Raw genomic sequence first — 20,981 nt, forward strand, 5'->3', positions numbered from 1 at the left:
TACAACTCTTTACACACAAATACTTGCAAATACTTCTTAGGGATATATAAGGTGGAACGAGAAGGTTAGAGACCTCAGATGTGAAGGAAGAATGCTGCAAAACCAGCCTTAAGAAAGCCCAACAGGAGCCAAAAATATTATTGACATCCAGCATTCAAAACCAGAGATCTAAAGAACATGCTGGCCATACAAAGGAACTAAATAAACCAGATCTCAAGATAATAACCACTTTTCACAAACGGGAAAGAGAGGCTCAATGATAATTCATATTAAGAATGAAAAATAGAGAACCTTTTTATTGTTAACGCTCACTGTCCTGGAGGGAAGAGTTCCCTAACAGGCCCCAGTGGACTCAGAGCTCTGACTGTGAAGCCCACAGCAGGACACTGTCAGCACTATACACCACACCTGTCTGAGAGAAAGCAGTATGTAAAAGCAAGCTTTTGCTTGAAAATCCTAACAAGACTCCCTCCTTTTACTAACTTTGGAATACTAACAAGATGGAATACTTACATGATCTGAATATCCAATTCAAGCTTGGATTTTCGTTTGTTAATGCGTCATAGAGGTCGACCGATAGTGGATTTTATTGATAACGATAATTATAGATCACAGTAGCCGATAAACGATTAATCGACTTTGAACATACCAAAATAATTAACAAAATCCAACAGTTAATTTTGTATGATATTTTGAGTTATATTTAAGTTTTTTTCACTAAAAGAATTTAGTATTTGACTAACCAATTATTTATTTTAAATTAGTGCTGCACGATAAATCATATTACAATCGCGATGTCAAGCCTATGCAATTATATGACCCAAAATGCTGTGATTTTATGGAATAAATCAATTTGGGCTGTCGAGGTTACTGCGTTAAATTTATTAAATATTGATCAAATATTTAACGCAATCAACACAGCATCCATTAATTTTTGTCATCCTTTGGCTAGTGTTACATTATATGATCCCGCTCTTATTTGTGCAAATGCTTTTAAACCATTCATGCGCAACAAGACAAAAGGTGAACACGCTGCCTGTGAATGTCCTGACTGCAGTGACACACAGAAAGACGCGCGCCAGTATTGTGCGCACAGACAGCACGCCAGAATACAGTTCTATTTCACGCTTGAACGAATAATAACACACACAATTATGCCAAAATGTTGTTTTGTCGAGTATCATAACATAAGAGAAGTCTTATGATGGACGTAAAGAGTTGAGAGAATAAGGTGCGTGTGAGATCCACGTCTTTGTCAGCAGCGGCTGCTCTTAAAGGGCCAGTAGTTTTAATAAGGATTAGTCTATATATCATTTATAATTTATGCAGCGAAGATTGTTCGTTCTCATCCAGACATCAATGGCTTATTAATCATTATAGGTGTTATTATCAGTCATTTAGTTAGTTGTTGTTGCTAGTTTGAGTTGAGAAATACACATTTCAGAATTATCACTAATCTGTGTGTGCATTTTGCTTTAGAACCAAGCAAGTTGACTCATAAAACCATTTGTTTATTATATTGCAATCGCAATATTGACCTCAATAATCGCAATATGACATTTTCCCCAAATCGTGCAGGCCTACTTGAATGTTTAAATGTTTAATTTTTACTTCTAAAATGTCTGTTACATGAGTTTAAATGTAGGCAATATTGTGTATACATGTTAAAACAGTATAAAATATGCTGTTTTGCTGTACACATCGACAATAAAGGCCAATGTCATGTATACCTGAGGTTGTATGGGAATATTTTACAAAAGTTTAGAGGAAATTAAAAGGTAATATTACTTATACTATAAAAGTTAATATTATTCATAAATAAAAACAGTTAATATTAATCATAAATATTGGTATTTAAATGTTTTCCCCTATTATTTCTACTCAATTTTATTTGTTAATGTACCAAATACGTAATTTTTTTCTTCCATTTACTCAGTTCATACAGTGTATGTAATTGATTTAACTGCTTAAATTAATTTAAGTGTAAAAATGTTTCACCAAAAAAATTTAGTAAATCATAGTAAAAGTTTTTTTACTAAAATACATAAAATAATGCTGAACTTTAATACAAAAAAATTGCTGGATGACAAAGGCATAAAAGCAACCTGTTGGTTATAAACTAATGTAAATAGATGGTAACAATCGTGGCATTAAATATTCGGGTTGGTGTTTTGTCACACTGTTTTGACTGTTTGAGGTACTACTAATATTAGCGTCCTCTCAGCCTCGACGGCAAACATACTGCAGTTCTTTCTCTGCCTCATCTAGTCAACAAATGAATTACTTTATAATGATATGAAACCACGTATGGTAGTGTACTGTATAACATACCGTTTCATTGTCTGTTTTAAATTCGCGTCTGAAGTGTCACACTGTGAGCAGCATGCAAAACAAAGGTGTCAAAACAAAAACCACGAGGTGTCAGTCATAGTTTTTATTTCGCCTCTAGAGGCTGCTCTCGTCTCCCTTCCTAGCGCTCTCGTAATGTGTAATGATAGCGGACCCTTCTCAGTCGCTTCAGCAACGGTCACAACCCAAAAAAACTATCGGTATGGATTTTTGCCGAAAACCAATTGTTCCAGCGATTGGTTATAGGTGCCGATTAATTGGCAAAACCAATCAATCGTCGACCTCTAGTCATCACAACACATGTAACCTAGAGGAAACTCTTTTGGTTTATATAAATCAAGGAATTTACACTTCAACTAACCTAAACTAATTAACTAAATAAATAAAAAATTCCTGGCTCACTTGGTATCTTAGATAAGACAAACATTGTATAAGTTGAGGTGACCAAATTTCTGAATCTACCAAGGACATGCCCTATTTAGTAGTCAAAATATAACTTAGGGGGCTTTCACACTGGCAGTTTAGTTCGGAACGGGGCACGGTTCGCATGAAAAATCGCTAATGTGAACCCTGTCATGGGACCCGGGTGCGCACTGGGGTACCGAACCCGAGACTACCTGGAGGAGGTGGTCTGAGTTCGGTTGCTCCCGAACCGTGCTGCGATTCGCGTGTATGTGAAAACTACACGGACTCGGGTGCGCACTTGTTCAGGAAGTAAAGTATCCTGCGCATGCGTTTTAGTCGATTATGATGTATTTAGTTAAATAAAACACACGTAAGGGATGAAGATTTACCCTGGATACGAGCAAGAGTGAGTCTGCAGTGTATTCGCGCATAGTGCGTGCAATCAGGGCAACAAATTAATGGAAATCCACTGTCTCCTCAAAAGAGTCCATTTGCAAGCAGCGGAAAAACAGCTTATGCGAAACACACACACACACACACACAGTTAACCTGGGTTGTTTACTCAGCTATGAATAATGGCACCAAATTAATAAAAAACACAATATATTGACCCGCGTCGTGTTTTCTATCATGCGCCGTGCACGTTTGCAATGACGTAAGATGCACGCAAACGCACCAGAGTTCGATAGAATCAAGTTGAGTGTGAAACCAGATCAACGCTGCGGGGGGCGCCGGGAACAAACGCGCTCGGGCTCGGACCGCAGCAAACGAGCCCAGTGGAAAAGCCCCCTTACATTTCACTTATCTATGAATAAAAAATTGGAAACAGTTTTTTTTTTATCTTATCAAATGCTTATTGTATGTGTGCTTTTGCAAATTGATCTTTACTATCCCCAAATGGGCTTATTATTTGAAGCACAAGGTATGTGCTTTTTTCAACTGTAATTTGTTACAAGTATAACTTGTTTATAGACATATGTGTTATAGTGAAGATGTGTGTGTGTAGGGTTGTGTTCAAAACAAGCTCACACCGAGCCAATAAGCCTGTTTAGGCCCTGCTATATAGTACAAAAAGTATTACCTTCAATTAAAATTGATGTGGGTCATTATAAGCAACCACCTAACAACCACTATCACCCTTTATACAAGCCTGAACTCCCCATTTCAAAATAATGTGCTAAGACACGCACAACATCTTAGCAACTGCATAGCAAAGCCCTATAGAAACCTACACCACACTAGGACAATGGACGATGAGTTTTCAATTTCAGATTTTATCTTCCAGTTTTGTTGCTATAAATAGGTTGGAGATGCTTAAGACAACAACAAAAAAAACTGAAACTAAAGAAAAGAGAAAAATATATATTTATCAACATTCTCAAAGACTGCTAGGTCCTTAATGAACAGCCTGCACTTGGAGACTGGCTAAATGTTAAATAGACATTAAGTGGGCACTCAGCCCTGGTGCCTCATGGGATTAACTCTGTGTTTACTGAGAAACAGCACAGTCTCCACTGCCCACTGACTTTCACAAAATCACCCCAAATCCATTCTCACCACAGCAGGAATCACATAAAGGAGTTTATCCCTAAGACGGTGCAAGAATCCAAACACAGACATTACCTAGGAGAAAATCAGCCGGTGGCGGCAGACGTACAGATAAATGTGGAGTTTAGATAGATGTTGATAAATTGGATTACAGGTTTATATGGTTTTTATGTGCACCGAGGCAGTTCAATGGCTTCGGGACATAATGATAGAGATTAATGATGACTGAACTCAACACACCGAGTAGTTTCTTCACATTTTTGATGGATAAAGCACATTTTCTTTGAGAATTCCTTTGCTCTATAAGTGGGTTTATTGCTCTCTTGTCTTGAGGGATTTGTTCACCAAAAATGAAAATTAAGTCAAAATTTACCCGCCCTCATGTTGTTTCAAACCAGTTTATTTATGTTGAACACAAAATAATTTATTGTAAAGAATGTTGGTAACCAGACAACTGACAGATGGCCATTGATTTCCATAGTATTTTATCCCCCTACTATGTCAGTCAATGGCTACCATCAACTATCTGGTTAACAACATTCTTCAAAATATCTTCTGTGTTCAATAGAAGAAAGAAACTCATACAGGTTTGGAACATGAGTGAGTAAATGATGACAACATTTTTGGGTGAACTATCCATTTTAATGTTTAAGTATAAAGAAACTGGCTGTGCATTTTTTTTTTACAACCTTGTCTAGTTGAATCTTGTATAACTTGAATTTGAAATCGGTTGAATTATTCTGATGAGTTAAAATAATGATCATATGTTTGATGTAATGCTTATTTCAAGGAAGATGAAGACGGTGATTCAATAACATAAGATTTGATGTAATTCTCAGAGTAAACAGCCAACATGCAAGACAGTGTGCTAACACAAACAATACCAGACCACAACTGAATGACAAGGAGGAACTTTAATACACTGTGATGATGAGACAAAATAACGAACAGCTGTAATGATTAGTGTTAGTGTCCATGGTAACTGATGAGTGGCAGGAAACTAAAACAAAGAAACACAATTTCCCCTACTTATTAAAAGTTACGTTCATCTTCATTACAGTAGAAAAAATCAGATCAGCTGACGGACGAGATACATCAGTATTTATATGATACAATGATTTATGAATACAGATTTAGGCTTTGTAAGGCATTTAGCTGACCTGTGGCTTTTTAACGGTTTCCGAGATTTCCAAGAGTCTGAAGTGGATGTTGGTCAACAAAAAGACATCAGGAAATAATATTCACACTTCACAACTTATTCAGAGAAATGACGCTGACTGCGTATGGATTTAAAGACGTGAAGCTTTATTTCCAAGCATTTATACTGACGCTCCAAGAAAGATGATGCATGGTAAAACTTTTTTATAAAGTATAATGCAAATTTAGTAATGGAGGGCATCAGTGGCGTGCACAGACCTCCTCTGGGGCAGGGGCGGAAGGACCAAAAAGGGCAAAAAGAAAAAAAGAAGAGTTCCTTGTTTTTTATCCTTTATTTCCTTGGCATTCTATGAAAAGATGTTGATACAATTAGAATGCATAACACATCAAACGGAAATAGGGAAATTACTATAATATTACTAAATATTATTTAGAACACAACTTTTATGAATTGTGAAGTGTATGAACAACCCCACAGTTGCATGACTTTAACGTCACCATCACTAAGCTTCCGACAACTCTTTCAGGGTACGTTTACATGATAACGATGTACTAAAAACAGAAGTTTTTGCAAACAGACAACACGTAAAAAAAATCCCCTTTCACAAGGATTTGCGAACACGACTAAAAACGCTAGACTGAACACGTAATACGTCTGCGCATAACGTCACAGTTTTCGAAATCTTGCATTTTGAAACTCGTTTTCAAAAGTTTGCATTTTCAGGGCCCCAAAATGCCATTGTCATGTAAATGAACGGCTAAAACATTTTAGTTGAAAACTGTGTCATGTAAACGGCCCCTCAGTCTTTGTTTAAAAACATTTTCCCTGAAAGTTAAAGTTAGAAATGTTTTCAAGAGCGCGATTACTATATGAATCGACTCGGTTACTAACGTAACCTCGGTTCCCTGAGAGGAGGGAACGAGTATTGTGTAAGTAGCTTACGCTATGGGAAAACGTCTCAGGTTACGTATGTAACCCTGGTTCCCTGAGAGGGAACGAGACGCTGCGTTGAGACGCGGTGGGAACGCTCTGCGTGATTGCGTCGTGAAGCACGTGTATAATCAGTCCAATGGAAGAGCGAGACGTCATAGGCGGTGTCGTCATAGACCAGGAAGCTATAAAGCACACCAGAAAACAGACCGCGACAGCTTCTGAAAAAGCCTGAAGCAAGTCGATCAGGGCATGCAGGAAGTATGGCAGGAGAACGCAGCGTCTCGTTCCCTCTCAGGGAACCAGGGTTACATACGTAACCTAAGACGTTCCCTTTCAAGGGAACTCGAGCTGCGTTGAGACGCGGTGGGAACCCCATACCCACTACGCCATAAGACAAATGCCCGTTCTGTGTGAAGTCCTTGCGCACACTAGAAGCAAGCAACCTAGCCCCGGGAGTGGAGAGGTGTAGGTCATAAAATCTGACAAATGTATGAGGTGAGGACCAGCCTGCCGCATTACAAATATCCTGAAGGGGAATACCCGAAATTAAAGCCTAGAGGCAGCCATACTCCTTGTAGAATGGGCCTGAACAGCCACAGGTGAACGCTGTCCGGCCGCTTCATAAGCAAGTGAGATAGCCTCAACTACCCACTTGCTCATTATCTGTTTAGATGCAGGGCAACCTATCTTAGGTTACCCGAAGCAGACAAAAAATTGTTCTGATAAACGCCACTGAGCAGCTCTGTGGACCTAAGCATCCAAAGCCCGGAAAGGGCATAACAGATTTAAGATTTTCCTGATCTGGGGTATTAGAGGTGAAGGACAGAAGGCCTGGAGCACAAATGACCCGCACATTTAGTAGGGACCTAGAAATACAACCCGATCTGGGGTGAAGAAATACTACCACCAACCAGGTGCAAATCCAAGTACGTGCAGGCCTCAGCCTCATGTACCACGGAGAAGACGAAATTAAGGATCTCTCCTCAGAGATAGCCCAGCAAAGAAACATTCATTACAGAAATCAAGTACTGTACCAACAGGGCAGAAACGAGATTCAGAAGGCGTTCTCTGCACCAGGCAGAGAACAGCATATTAGTCTTCTCGTGGAGGGAGCTTTAGACTGGAGTATGGTCTCCACGACCTCGGTCGAGAAACCTGAATCTATGAGCTGGGCCCCCTCAGAGGCCGAGCCCACAGTATCCACAACTCCAGAGCTCCCAGGAGCAAAGATATCGGGAAAAGCGTATAGGTGTAGCGGCAACCACACCTATTACATTACATCCAGTCCAAGCGGAGCTGGATGCGTGAGGGAGAACCACAAGGGCAATGCATTTTACAAGCGATGCGAAAGGTCGACTTGTAGTTTGACCGAAGTTCTCCCTAAGAAGCTCCACCACCTCGGGGTGAAGTCTCCATTCCCCGGGCCACAGCCCCTGCCTCAACAGGATATCTGCTCTGATATACGAGACCATCAGTGTGTTGTCCGGACCCTTCGCCGACCAACCACTCATGTTTGCCCCCGACTTGTGAGGGAAACATCCGTCGATAGCATTATGCGTCGACAAGAAGCCCCCAACACTGGGCCTGGGCGAGGAACCAAGGTTCTTCCACATGACCGAGGCACGAAGGCATAGCCGCGTGACCTTGATCATGCGAAAACGGATTTCCCCTCGGAGAAAACCCCTTGGTCCCGAGCCAACACTGCAGGGGTCTCATGTACAGAAGGCCAAAAGTATCTACGTTGGACGCAACTGCCATGAGCCCCAGCCAAAGACCTTTCACCGAGCGGCCACTCATGACCGCCCCCCATCCTGTGAGGGAAGCATCCGTCGATAGCGTGACGCGTCGACAAGAAGCACCCAGCACTGGGCCCTGGGCGAGGAACCAAGGTTTCTTCCACATGTCCGAGTCACGAAGGCATAGCCGCGTGACCTTGATCATGCGAAAACGGATTTCCCCTCGGAGAAAACCCCTTGGTCCCGAGCCACCACTGCAGGGGTCTCATGTACAGAAGGCCAAAAGTAACTACGTTAGACGCAACTACCATGAGCCCCAACAGTCTCAGAGACTGTTTGCAGTGAGTGACTGACCTAGTTTTACATTCTTTACGGCTGTGAGAATCGCAGAAATACGTGCAGGAGACAGACGTGCTTGCATTGTTGTCGAATCCCATAATACACCTAGAAAGTGGTCCTCTGAGCTGGGAGGAGTACACTCTTTTTGGTGTTGAGCCGCAACCCCAACGTCCTTATGTGGGACAGAACGACATCTCGATGTTGAACTGCCAAAAGCTCGGACTGAGCTAAAATCAACCAATCGTCGATATAATTTAATACGCGAATGCCCTGGAATCTCAGAGGAGCCAGAGCTGCATCCACGCATATTGTAAAAGGTGTGGGGTGATAACCTAGGCCGAATGGAAGAACCCGATACTGGTATGCTTCGCCCCTGAAAGCAAACCTCAGGAACCTCCTGTGATGAGGATGGATAGATAAGTAAGCATCCTTTAAGTCTATTGTGACAAACCAGTCCTCGGACTGAATCTGTGACACAATCATATTTAGCGTAAGCATACTTTGAACTTAAGATTCTGAAACCTGCTGTTTAATTGACGCAGGTCTAGAGTAGGACGCAACCCCTCATCCTCTTTCGGAACAATGAAGTAATGGCAGTAAAACCCTGACTGTCTGCCGGGAGGAGGAACCCCTTCTACAGCTCCTTTTGCAGAAGTGTCAGTACTTCCTGCTCCATAACCAAAGCCTGCTCGGGGTCCACCACAGTGGGGAGGACACCTAGAAATCTGGGCGGACAAGAACCGAATTCTGAACCCTTTTTTATAGTGTGCAGGACCCACCGAGAAATATGTGGCAGTAGTTTCCACACTGCCAGAAATTGTACTAGAGGAACCAGTCTCTCAAGACTGGCCTCTGGATTTGGTTGAACAGTCACTACGGTGCCCTGAAGCGGCGAACCGGCAGGGAACAACCGAACTGACCGTTCTACGACCCTCCTCGGAGGATCGTATGGGGGCGCTGACACCTCGGTGCCCTGAACGGCGAACCGGCAGGGAACAACCGAACTGGCAGCGCTGCGACCCTCCTCAGAGAGTCGCACCCCAGAGGGCGCCGAGGAGAAACGATTTCTCAAAACCGTCCCTGCCCCGGAGGAGCCCTCAGAAGCTTTATTAGAGATGACGACAGTCCTCAGATCATGCTTCCCTTTAAATAACTTAATTCCAACGACCCTCCTCGGAGGATCATTGGAAAATGCAGGCACCTCGGCACCCTGAAACGGCGAACCGGCAGGGAAACCGAACTGACTGCTCTACGACCCCCCTCGGATGATCGTTTGGGGACACTGACACCTTGGTGTCCTGAACGGCGAACCGGCAGGAAAACCGAACTGGCAGCGCTGCGACCCTCCTCAGAGAGTCGCACCCCAGAGGGCGCCGAGGAGAAACGATTTTCTCAAAACCATCCCTACCCCGGAGGGGACCACCCTTTAGAAGCCTGATAGCCTCGGCGTCAGGGCTTCCTATTGTCCAAGCTTTTTTAGAGATAAAATAGTCCTCAGATCTTGCATATCTCTAACTGGCTAGACTGCTACCGCCACCCAAGTCCCCTTCGATTGTGGAGGAGCCCAAATGGCGATGCTCGTTCTTGCACTCTGTGCTGCGAGGAGTTTAGTAGACTGTGACTGCTCCGCCCAGCAGTCTCAGGAACATTAGATTGGTGAGGAAGAAACCTCTGGAACGCCGCTGAACGGTTTATTCTTAGTTTTTTTGAAAGCGGAGCGTCCAGAAGAACAGATATAATTTTATCTTATTTTTTTTTATTTTTAAATCAGAAAAACGTATATATATATATATATATATATATATATATATATATATATATATATATATATATATATATAAATATATCACTCCGTGGCCACCAGCAGGAAAACAACCGAACTGGCCGTGCTGCGACCCTCCTCAGAGAGTCGCCACCCAGAGGACGCAGAGGAGAAACGCATTCTCGAAACCGTCCCTCCCCAGTATAGTTTATCTGTTTTTGCACGACGCAATTCTCGAATAGCGTCAGTGCTGTTTTTTTTTTTCAACCTCACATTCATCCATGTCTTTATAATTTACCCACCAGCGTTGCCTAATAAAAAAATGTATTTAGATGGCTGGTGGGTAACGTCGGGGTTAAAAATGATGACGCCGACTCGGGAGAGAGAAAGCTAGCAAGCGTCTCTTTAACCCGAGGCACTGTCATACCATGATACTTAATACCCATAGCATTACTATAGTTAGACGTTGGGCATTAAACACATAAAATAGAAACCGACTTATTCCACGATCTCGACACCTCAGTGTGGTGTGGAGATAGGGAAAAAACGGCAGTCCCCGACGAGGAGGCTGAGATACAGAGTTTTTCTGTTTTTAGATTTATTTCATCTAATAAACTCTTTTTATTTTCACTCTCATAATGTTCAGCTGGCCAGAAAATATTTAACTAGCAACAGCACTAGATAAACCTCCTTTTAAAGCTCCTCTTTATTCAACAGAGTTATGAGCTGACTTATTTATTCATTTATTGAAAACTCAAACATCTGCCCTTTCTTAATATCTTTATTTGTTTTGTTCTCTTTTTCTAAACAAAACACTAACGATACCAATTCCTCGGAACTGGAAATCGCCAGCACTGGATCTGCCAGGTGAAAGCTGAGATAGGGCGGGGCCCGTCCCAACCCCCGCTGTCAGATCCGTTTGTGAACCCCAAAATGCGAGTCGCCGCCGTGCATCGGCAACAGCGGGACCCGCGAGGGGAGCGCGAACCGAACCGTCCTCCTCGAAGAACGCCCGGCGGGAGCGGAGCGTCCTCACGGACAGCTTCTCGCAATGAGAACTGACTGTGGCATGCTCCACTCCCAAATAGTAACAAAAAGCTGATGTGTGTGTGTCCACCCGTGATATAACGTGGGCAGGGAACAACACAAAAGCTGCTTGCTCTCTTTTGCCATAATATATATATATATTGCAACTTGACAGACAACAATAAATATGACAAGGACAGAATACACAGATCGCTTGCTGAAGGCAACAGAAGCTGTCGCGGTCTGTTTTCTGGTGTGCTTTATAGCTTCCTGGTCTATGACGTCACCGCCTATGACGTCTCGCTCTTCCATTGGACTGATTATACACGTGCTTCACGACGCAATCACGCAGAGCGTTCCCACCGTGTCTCAACGCAGCTCGAGTTCCCTTGAAAGGGAACTCCTTTTCTCGAGAATATTGAAGTCTTTATGTAAAACGCATTGCAGCTGCACAGCTGACAGCAATGATCGAAGGAAGCTCGGTCATTGGCTGTGCTGCGTCAACTTGCTCGAACCAATGACGGGGCGACTCTGAATGCGCGACCAATGAGCGCGCTTCGCGCCCGCGCGCGTCAGAGCCCGCCAAGATGGGCGTGGCCAAGAGCTATTTATTGGGTGCCCCGTCATGAGAGTTCTTTAGGTTAAAACGACTGAAGCGAACTAACCAAGCACAAGCACGGCAGCTTACGCAATACTCGTTCCCTCCTCTCAGGGAACCGAGGTTACGTTAGTAACCGAGTCGTTCCCTTTCGAGAGGTCTCTCCTATTGCGTAAGTAGCTTACGCTATGGGAACACCATGCAAAACGCTGTGCGTGCTGAACTTCGCCTTATGATAGCCAGAGGCAGGTGCCTGAGTTGAAAAGCAAAGTTATCATCCAACTAGCTGGCAGAGGCGAGCTTTATATGTGGGAAAAATACAGAGCGGCTAGAAGGCGCTCAGTGTGACAAGGACATACATAATCTAGATACGAACTCGTAGTTCAACTAGTATCATGCTGATAGTACATTGGAATGCAATGTCGGGACCTGTAGGTTGTAGAACCTGATAAATGTGGACGGTGAGGCCCAGCCTGCCGCCGCACAAATATCCTCGATCGGTATCCCGCTCGACCATGCCCAGGAAGAAGCCACACTCCTGGTGGAGTGTGCTTTGACTCCCCAGGGGCATTGAAGTCCCTTAGCTTCATAAACTATCCAGTGAGAGATTCTCTGCTTTGAAACGGCGGAACCTTTCGTACGGCCGCCAAAGCATACAAACAGTTGTTCTGTCTGTCTGAATAGGGCAGAACGCTCCAAATACACTCTGAGAGCACTAACGGGGCAGAGTAGATTAGCGTCGTGTTCGTCTGCTGGAGACGATAGCGCAGTTAGGGAGATAACCTGTGCTCTGAAGGGAGTGGTGAGCACTTTAGGAATATACCCATGTTTCGGTCTAAGGACGACCCTGCAGTCGTTAGGTCCGAATTCTAGGCAGGCAGCGCTTGTCGAAAGCGCGTGCAGGTCGCCCACTCTCTTGACCGAGGCGAGTGCCAGCAAGAGCGCAGTCTTGAGCGAGAGCTGTTTAAGGTGCACGGTTCGGAGTGGTTCGAACGGGGGCCCTTTAAGAGCGTCTAGGACAGTAGCTAGGTCCCAGATCGGCACTGAGGGGGGGCGTGAAGGGTTCATCCTCCTAGCGCCCCTTAGGAAACGAATAATTAGGTCGTTTCTTCCCAATGGACGTTCCATTACTGGGTTGTGTGACGCTGTGATGGCCGCCACATATACTTTGAGCGTGGAGGGGGTGCGGCCCGCCTCCAGAAGCCCTTGTAGAAAAGCGAGTACGTTCGTAATCTCGCATGTCTCAGGGTTCAGGCCCTTGGCATTACACCAGTCACTGAACACTTTCCATTTCTGGGCATATATGCGTCTCGTGGAGGGCGCACGCGCCTCAGCGATGGTTTTTAGCGCTCCGCTCGTGAGGTTCCTGGGAACCCGTTGAGGGGCCATGCATGAAGGGCCCACAGATCGGGGCGGGGATGAAATATCATCCCGCTGGCCTGACTGAGGAGGTCTGGCCTCAGTGGAATCGGCCGTGGTGCAGATTGCATTTGCATCAGATCTGGAAACCATGTTTGGTTCTTCCAGAGTGGGGCTATCAGAAGCACTGCGTTTTTCTCCTCTCTGACCCGACTGATGACCTGTGGCAGCATCGCGATCGGGGGAAAGGCATATAAGGGGCGGCTCGGCCAGCTCTGGGCGAGCGCGTCCGTGCTCTTCGTGAAGAAAAGAGAGCAGTGCGCGTTCTCCTTGGAGGCGAAGAGGTCGATCTCCGCTTTGCCAAAGGTTTTCCATAACCATTGAATCGTCAGCGGGTTGAGAGCCCATTCTCCTGGGAGAATCTTGTCTCTGGATAGCATGTCTGCCCCCTGGTTCAGGGCGCCTGGCACATGCGCTGCTCTCAGCGAGCGCAAGTTGTGCTGGGACCATAAAATGAGTCTCCTGGCCCTTGAATGCATGGAGCTTGACCTGAGTCCACCCTGGCGATTTATGTACGACACTACCGTCATGTTGTCCGTTCGGACCAGGACGTGTTCGTTTTTTAGATGTGGAAGCAGGGCTCTGAGAGCCAAAGCGACCGCTTTCATCTCCAGACAGTTTATGTGCAGGCGCTTCTCCGGGTTTGACCAAAAGCCGGAGACAGGCCTGCCCTCGTAAAGGGCCCCCCAACCTATTTTGGAGGCATCTGTCGTTATCATCTTTCTCCTTGTGTTCACACCCAGACTCACGCCTGACTGGTACCAGTCGGCGGCTTTCCAGTGCGTCAGGGCTTTTATACAGCCGTGGTTCGCTCTGATTAAAAAGTGGCCCGAACGCCACGCGTGAGTAGGGACGCGGCTCTTGAGCCAGCGTTGGAGAGGGCGCATATGCAACAATCCTAGCTGGAGTACGGCTGATGCTGAGGGCATGAGACCGAGCATCCTCTGAAACTATTCCCAGGAAAGAAATCCTCTGGCTGGGAGATAGTATGCTTTTTGCAAAATTGATTCTTAGACCCAGGCATTCTAAATGGCTGATAATCCAAGATCTGTGTGTTATTAACTGACTCTCTGATTGTGCTAGGACCAGTCAATCGTCGAGATAATTCAGTATTCGCACTCCCCTTCGTCTCAAGGGGGAAAGTGCTGCGTCCATACATTTCGTGAATGTACGGGGAGCCAGGGACAGGCCGAACGGAAGTACTGTGTACTTGTAAGACTGTCCCTCGAAAGCGAATCTCAGAAACGGCCTGTGATGAGGCGCTATTGGAATGTGAAAGTAAGCATCTTTCAGATCCACTGAGAGAAACCAATCTCCTGGGCGTACTTGCGCGAGGATATGCTTGGTTGTTAACATTCTGAACGAGCGAATCATTAGTGCTTTGTTCAGGTGTCTGAGATCTAGGATGGGGCGGAGACCACCATCCTTTTTCGGGACGAGAAAATAGCGGCTGTAAAAACCTGCCTCGCTCATAGAGGGGGGAACAGTTTCCACAGCGCCCTTTTCTATGAGTTTGCGCACCTCGGTGCATAGAACCTGTGAACACTCCTTTCTCACTTTCGTCTCGACCACAGTCGTAAAACGTGGTGGTCTGCGAGCGAACTGGAGCGAGTATCCGTGCTTTACTATATTCAATACCCATTTCGGCATTTCTGGAATGTTTTCCCATGCCGCTGCGTGTACAGATATGGGCTGAATACAGGCTAGGGGCGGGCCGCTGTGACGTAGGGACCCGGCCAGCGAATCGCCTGAGCTCGTAGCTCTCAGAGGCGTGGGCGCGCGCTGAGCAGCTGAGTGAATGGGCGCGTGTGTGCTTACAACAGCGCGCGCTATGTCTGTAAAACTCGCAGTCTGAGCTGGGGTTGTGTTTGACACTGTAAGGACAGTGTTTATAAGTGGGGGTGCATAAACAGTGGTAGGCACACGCGTCACTTTTATAATGTTTCCCGCTTTTACTGGGGATGAATTCATAACTGTGTGAACAGTGTTTGTGTGTAGTGGTGCGTACATGACCGTAGGCACGTGATCTACATTCATGGGGCGCGCAGCCTGAGCTGGGAATGAATTTGGCACTGTTTTGACAGTATCTGGGAATGCACACTTTGTGGACATGTGAACCCTTAGTGACACAGGCAGAAAAAGACTCTTTTTGTGTTTTCTGTGCGTCGCCGTAAAAACGGCGTTTGTTTGCAGGTGAGCGAGCTCTGTGACTGGCCCATTGACTGCTGTATGGACATTTCCAGCCGCCTGTAAGGGGACTGGGTAATGTTTGAGCTTTTACAGAGAGAGTGGTCCGGCTTTTGCGAGACACGCACTCTCTCTTCTCATTCATGTGGCTAGGACAGCTTTCGAGGCTCAGGGTTCAGCCAATCTTGGGCCGAGGACCCCGTCGCTCAGGAGGCGGCTTGCGGTTGTGGGAGCGCGAGCGGAGTCGAGCGTCAGCATGAGGCGCGGGCTGAGAGGCGGTGGGAGCTGTTCTAGCCCGCTGCGGCTGTGGCGGTCTCTGTCTGCTCTGCGATGAGCTGGAGCGTTTGGGCAGGAAATGGCGCATAGCTTGTGAAGCGTTCTGGGCCTCAGTGAAGCGTTCGGCGAAACCTTTAACCGCCGGTCCAAACAGCCCGCTGGTGGAGATAGGCGCGTCGAGAAACGGCGCCTTATCCGCGTCCTTCATCTCCGTCAGAGTCAGCCACAGATGGCGCTCGAGAACAGTCAAATTAGCCATGGCGCGGCCAATAGACTGGGCGGTGGCCTTCGTGGCTCGCAGAGCTATATCAGTTGCGCCGCGTAGGTCCTTAAAGGCTTCGGGTTCGGGGCCAGACTCGTCCATAGAGCGGAGAAGCTTAGCTTGGAACACTTGAAGTACCGCCATTGAGTGAAGTGCTGATGCAGCTTGGAGCAGAAGTAGTGCGGCAGGGCTTCGAGGGGTGGGAAGCTTTGGCTTTCCATCCGGTGGTGGAGGGCGGGCAGAGATGATTAGCCACGGCCTCCTCGAGGGGCGGCGTTCCCTCGTAGCCTCTTTCCTTCGCGCCGTCCACAGAGGAGAGCGACAAAGAAAAAGAAGGCTTCAGACACGCAGAGTGGGGGGCTTTCCATGACTTGGTGAGTTCGTCATGAACCTCCGGGAAGAAGGGAGAAGGCCTTTGCCGAGGGGCCTGCTGGCGCCCCTGCAGAAACCACTCATCCAGCCGGCTTCGGGTTGGTTCTTCGGGAGAAGACCAATCGAGCCCGAGGTCCTCTACGGCCTTCGAGAGGACGCGGATAATCTCCGTATCCATGGTGGAGCCCCCGCTCGTGCGTCGACGCTAGCGTCGACGGGGCGGGGTCGAGAGTGGAGCCCGGCCAGTTGTCCGATGCAGCGTCGATGGACAAGCTGTCATCCATTCCCCCATCGTCCTCGGACGCGCCGAAAGTCACAAGGCCCACCGCTCTGCTCGAGGGGTGTGGGTCCGGCTGGGTGAACTGAACCGGCGGCGGGGAAGGTAAGAGCGGCGGTGAAGCACGCGGAGACTGGCTCGGCGTGACGTCACTGAGCTCCGGTTCAGGAAGCCTCTGTGAGCGGCGCTTTTTCTTAGTGCGCGGCTCAAACAGAGGGGTGGGGGCGATGGGCTTGCTCACGGCGAAAGAGGCGAGGCGAGCCCGCAGTGCGGAGAGACCCAGGTCATCACATTCCGGGCATCCGCCCTTGGTCAAAGCAGCTTCTGCGTGGTCCCGGCCCAGGCAGCGAGCGCAGATGATGTGACGATCCCCGTCCGGGAGAAGGTCTCTGCACGACGCGCAGGAAGGCATTTGAAAGAACACCTCAGAAAATTGCTCTTTTACAAGTGTCGCGGGGCGAACAGATGTAAAGATACTTGCGTGTGTGGCACGCCGGATGGCTCAGTAGGATGGCGTTCGAAGGCGGCTGAAGGTGCCGACGTCCTCGTATCAATCCCGCTGGTATGCTTTTCGACGGCGGCGAAGGCTTCAATAATCCGGAGGATCCAGCGAAGAAGGTGTTCGCTGAAGGAGATTAAATCTAAAGAACTCTCATGACGGGGCGCCCAATAAATAGCTCTTGGCCACGCCCATCTTGGCGGGCTCTGACGCGCGCGGGCGCGAAGCGCGCTCATTGGTCGCGCATTCAGAGTCGCCCCGTCATTGGTTCGAGCGAGTTGCCGCAGCACAGCCAATGACCGAGCTTCCTTCGTTCATTGCTGTCAGCTGTGCAGCTCTAATGCGTTTTACATAAAGACTTCAATATTCTCGAGAAAAGGAGTTTTCCCATAGCGTAAGCTACTTAGCAATAGGAGAGACCTCTCGAAAGGGAAACTATTATATGCATATAGTGTTAGCTATCATGAAATCAGTATCACTTTACAATAAGGTTTCATTAGTTAAATTTGTTAACATGAACTAATAATGAACTGCACTTCGGCATTTATTAATCTTAGTTAATATTAATTTCAGCATTTAATAAAACATTATTAAAATCAAAAGTTGTATTTGTTAACATTAGTTAATGCACTGACTGTGACATAACATGAACAAACAATTAACAGGTGTATTATTATTAACTAAGATTAACAAATACAGTAGGCTAACAAATGTGTTGCTCACGGTTAGTTAATGTTAGTTAATACATGAATAATAATCAAATGAACCTTATTGTAAAGTGTTACTATGAAATCAAAGATATAAATTCCTTACAATTTAGAGTTGGACATGGACTTGAGATTGCATTTCACTAGATGTATTTCCCTTTGGATTAAAAGGAATGACATTGTCAGACTCAGAATGCGGCTGAAATCGAGTTATAGCTACTTTTATTTTAGTTAAGCATAACTCGCATGCTGCCGCAACTTTAACAGTAGCATGGTAGGATAAATGTAACTTTTCCATATTAGCTTAACGTTACCCGCTGCTCATGTAGTTTGAAGACTCGCGGCGAACTGCTGCCGACAAATGCTTCCGCCCAAAAAAAATTTATATAATATTTTTTTTGTATTATAATTGTAAGTGGCAATAGTGTATAAGTGTATTGTTATTTATTATACTATTTATAATAATAATAATTATTATTATTTACAATTAACAGAGAGGGGCACAATACATTTTGAGACAAAAGGGGCAGGGGCTTGAGCCCAGCCCTAAAACTTGTATAGTTTTTTTTTCTCAGTGTATTAAAATATTATGCCAATTATGCAGAATATACGAGTTGCCAATACAATATTTAGTATTTAATTTTACCCCAAAATTCAGCATATTGACACAAAATGATAACTGCAAATCCACGTTTCGCGTGAGTCGTTTGTTTTGTGAATTGCAGCGATTGCATTTGCTTCTCTGTTTGTAGCTTTAGGCAGTCTGTAAAAATATACCTCAGATTTCTTGTCAAATCTATTTATATAGTCGATCTCAAAGCTCTTTCCCGTTTTACATGCGTTTTGTGTGTTTTTTGCGGCATTCACACTAAAAACCAATGCTGCCACTCAGTGGGTGTAACCGCAGTCACTCCAGGCGATGGTGACTTCACCCGCATAGCCTACCCTCTATATGTTATTGTATGTATTGTAGTAGTTAATGCATATTCAAATCAATTTCTGATAAAAATATCCCATATATGTTCATGCTTACAGTAATATTTCCTGCATTATTACGTACATAAATAAATCTATTTCACGTTAGTTCAGTTACCTGTGTGTCGGTAGTGTGCCGTAGACACACCCATCTTAACAATTTCTATATACTGATTATTCTGCTCAGAAAGACCATAAATATTACAGAAAATGTTCAAAGTATCAATTAATGTACATACATATATCTGAAAAACGCTTAATGTGAGACTGATACGCAGCAAATCGGGTGATTTTAAATTAGGGCAATGTTTGCCTGTAAGTCAATGATGCCCTCTGTCGGTAGAGAATCATAAGATGGCCCCTGAAACACTTCCAGTGGCTTCAATGAGCAATCCAGTCATTTAGATCATAGATCAGTTTTTTGGCCATGACTTGAAAGATAATGGGTCCAATGTTGTTTTGGACCCCAATGACTTTCATTGATAAAAAAAACAGTTGAGACATTCTTCAAAATGTCTGAAGAAGAAAGTCAGACAGGTTTGGGACAACATGACATCTGAATATTCATGTTTGTGTGAAGTATTCCTTTAATTATATATGATATAGTTCTTATTTGATTGATTGGTCATATTAAATAATACTTCTGACTTACATTCAATTTAGAATTTACCACCTGAAGCACTTTTCAGGTTGAAAACCAAAACATTTTTTACAGTGAAGGTAGAAAATGCTGATTAAAAGAAATTCAGAAATAAAGATGGGTTTCCATTTTTCTCATCTCAAAACTTGTTTCATTCTCAAATGTCATTTAGGGGTTTGCTGTGCTCCATGCATAAAAAGAAGAACTGTTATTATATTTGTACTGTTCATGTAATGCTTGTGTCTGATATTAGGGTCTCAGCAGGGTATTTGAGTGTCTCTGGATTTGCCAATTACCCGCTCCCAGTCAAGTTGGGTCACAATGAAAGAGGTTCGACCTATTTCTCTGTGAAAAGCTGCAGCAGCTTGAATAGACAGACTTCAGAGAACAAACTATAGTCCCTGCCCTGAGCGACCTCTTCTTTCTCGTGTGCCTAAGAAGAGCCCAAACGTACACAATATGCTTTGCTCCGCCATCCAGCCTGGTTAACACACCAAATAAATTTAAAGTTGTATAAAATTAAGTAAAGTTAAATAAAATTGTTTCACTGAATTATTGCAGATAATTATCGCAGAGGAGTAAAAGACCAAAAAATGGTAACTTGTAAATTATTTGCCATTGTTTTTTTTATAGCATTTTTCAATATTGCAGCATTATTTCAATATTATTATTCCAAATGTAACATTCTGCTATTTCTTATTTCACATTTTAGGGTGAAAATGTACAGTTGTTACCTTAAGGAGCTATTCTGCCTTATCTTAGCCTATCTGATACAGAAATAAAGATAAGTCTGAGGTGTTTTGCAATTACTTCAAATAACTTTGTGCACTGGCATGAATCTATTTGTAAAAGTAATTAATTCGGATTAACAAAAATGTGGTTTCTCGAGATATGATTTAACATGCCACTAGTTTACTCATGCCCATGTGTGAAGGATGAGAGTGACACACTTTGAAATCAAGAATAGTGCAACAAATGAACAAATCCTTTGCATTAGGCTATTCATTCTCGCACCTGTTAAATAAACGTGCCTTACCTGATTTCAGTCGATGTTAAGATCCAGCGGGCTCTTGTCACAAGAAATGAACAGGGTGACACCAACACGGCACGCAAACTTTTCCACGCACTCTGTGACTGAGCGCGTCCCCCTCCTCCCTAATCAAGCGGTGGGCGCGCGCCACATCTACGTGCACTGGCAGGAGCGCGAAAATCAGAAACTCGAACGACCACTAGGTTACCTATATTACACGAGCATGAGGATTTTATTTCTATTTTAAAAAGGGAACCCTTAAAACTTAAATTAGTGTCTATGCTACACATATTACATAAAAATGCAATCACGCACCAGGTGTTTAACTGGTCATATTTGTATCAGGCTATTCAAGGCATTACAAGAGGCCATATCGCACAGGTGAATTTCACAGCCATTAACTGTGTTTCATTAACTTATATATCGTTAATATAAATACCCATTAGATTTTCTAAACATTTTATATTAAATATATAATATAA

At 44.8% G+C, this 20,981-nt stretch overlaps 1 protein-coding gene across 3 annotated transcripts in view; it reads right to left on the reverse strand.

The window, feature by feature from the left end:
- chl1a (cell adhesion molecule L1-like a) overlaps positions 1 to 20,663 on the reverse strand; it is a 93,476-nt gene extending 72,813 nt beyond the window's left edge. Inside the window, exon 1 of one of the 3 annotated variants that reach the window (XM_077214064.1) lies at positions 20,506 to 20,663. The gene's annotated coding sequence lies outside the window, so the exon portion shown is untranslated. The remainder of the gene's footprint in view (positions 1 to 20,505) is intronic. The other 2 variants (XM_077214065.1, XM_077214062.1) reach the window with 2 other exon arrangements.
- Positions 20,664 to 20,981: the final 318 nt, after the last annotated feature.

This window comes from Siphateles boraxobius, unplaced genomic scaffold (assembly GCF_051911475.1).
Source record: "Siphateles boraxobius isolate OS27281-9 unplaced genomic scaffold, OSU_SipBor_1 68, whole genome shotgun sequence".
Lineage (NCBI taxonomy): Eukaryota > Metazoa > Chordata > Actinopteri > Cypriniformes > Leuciscidae > Siphateles > Siphateles boraxobius.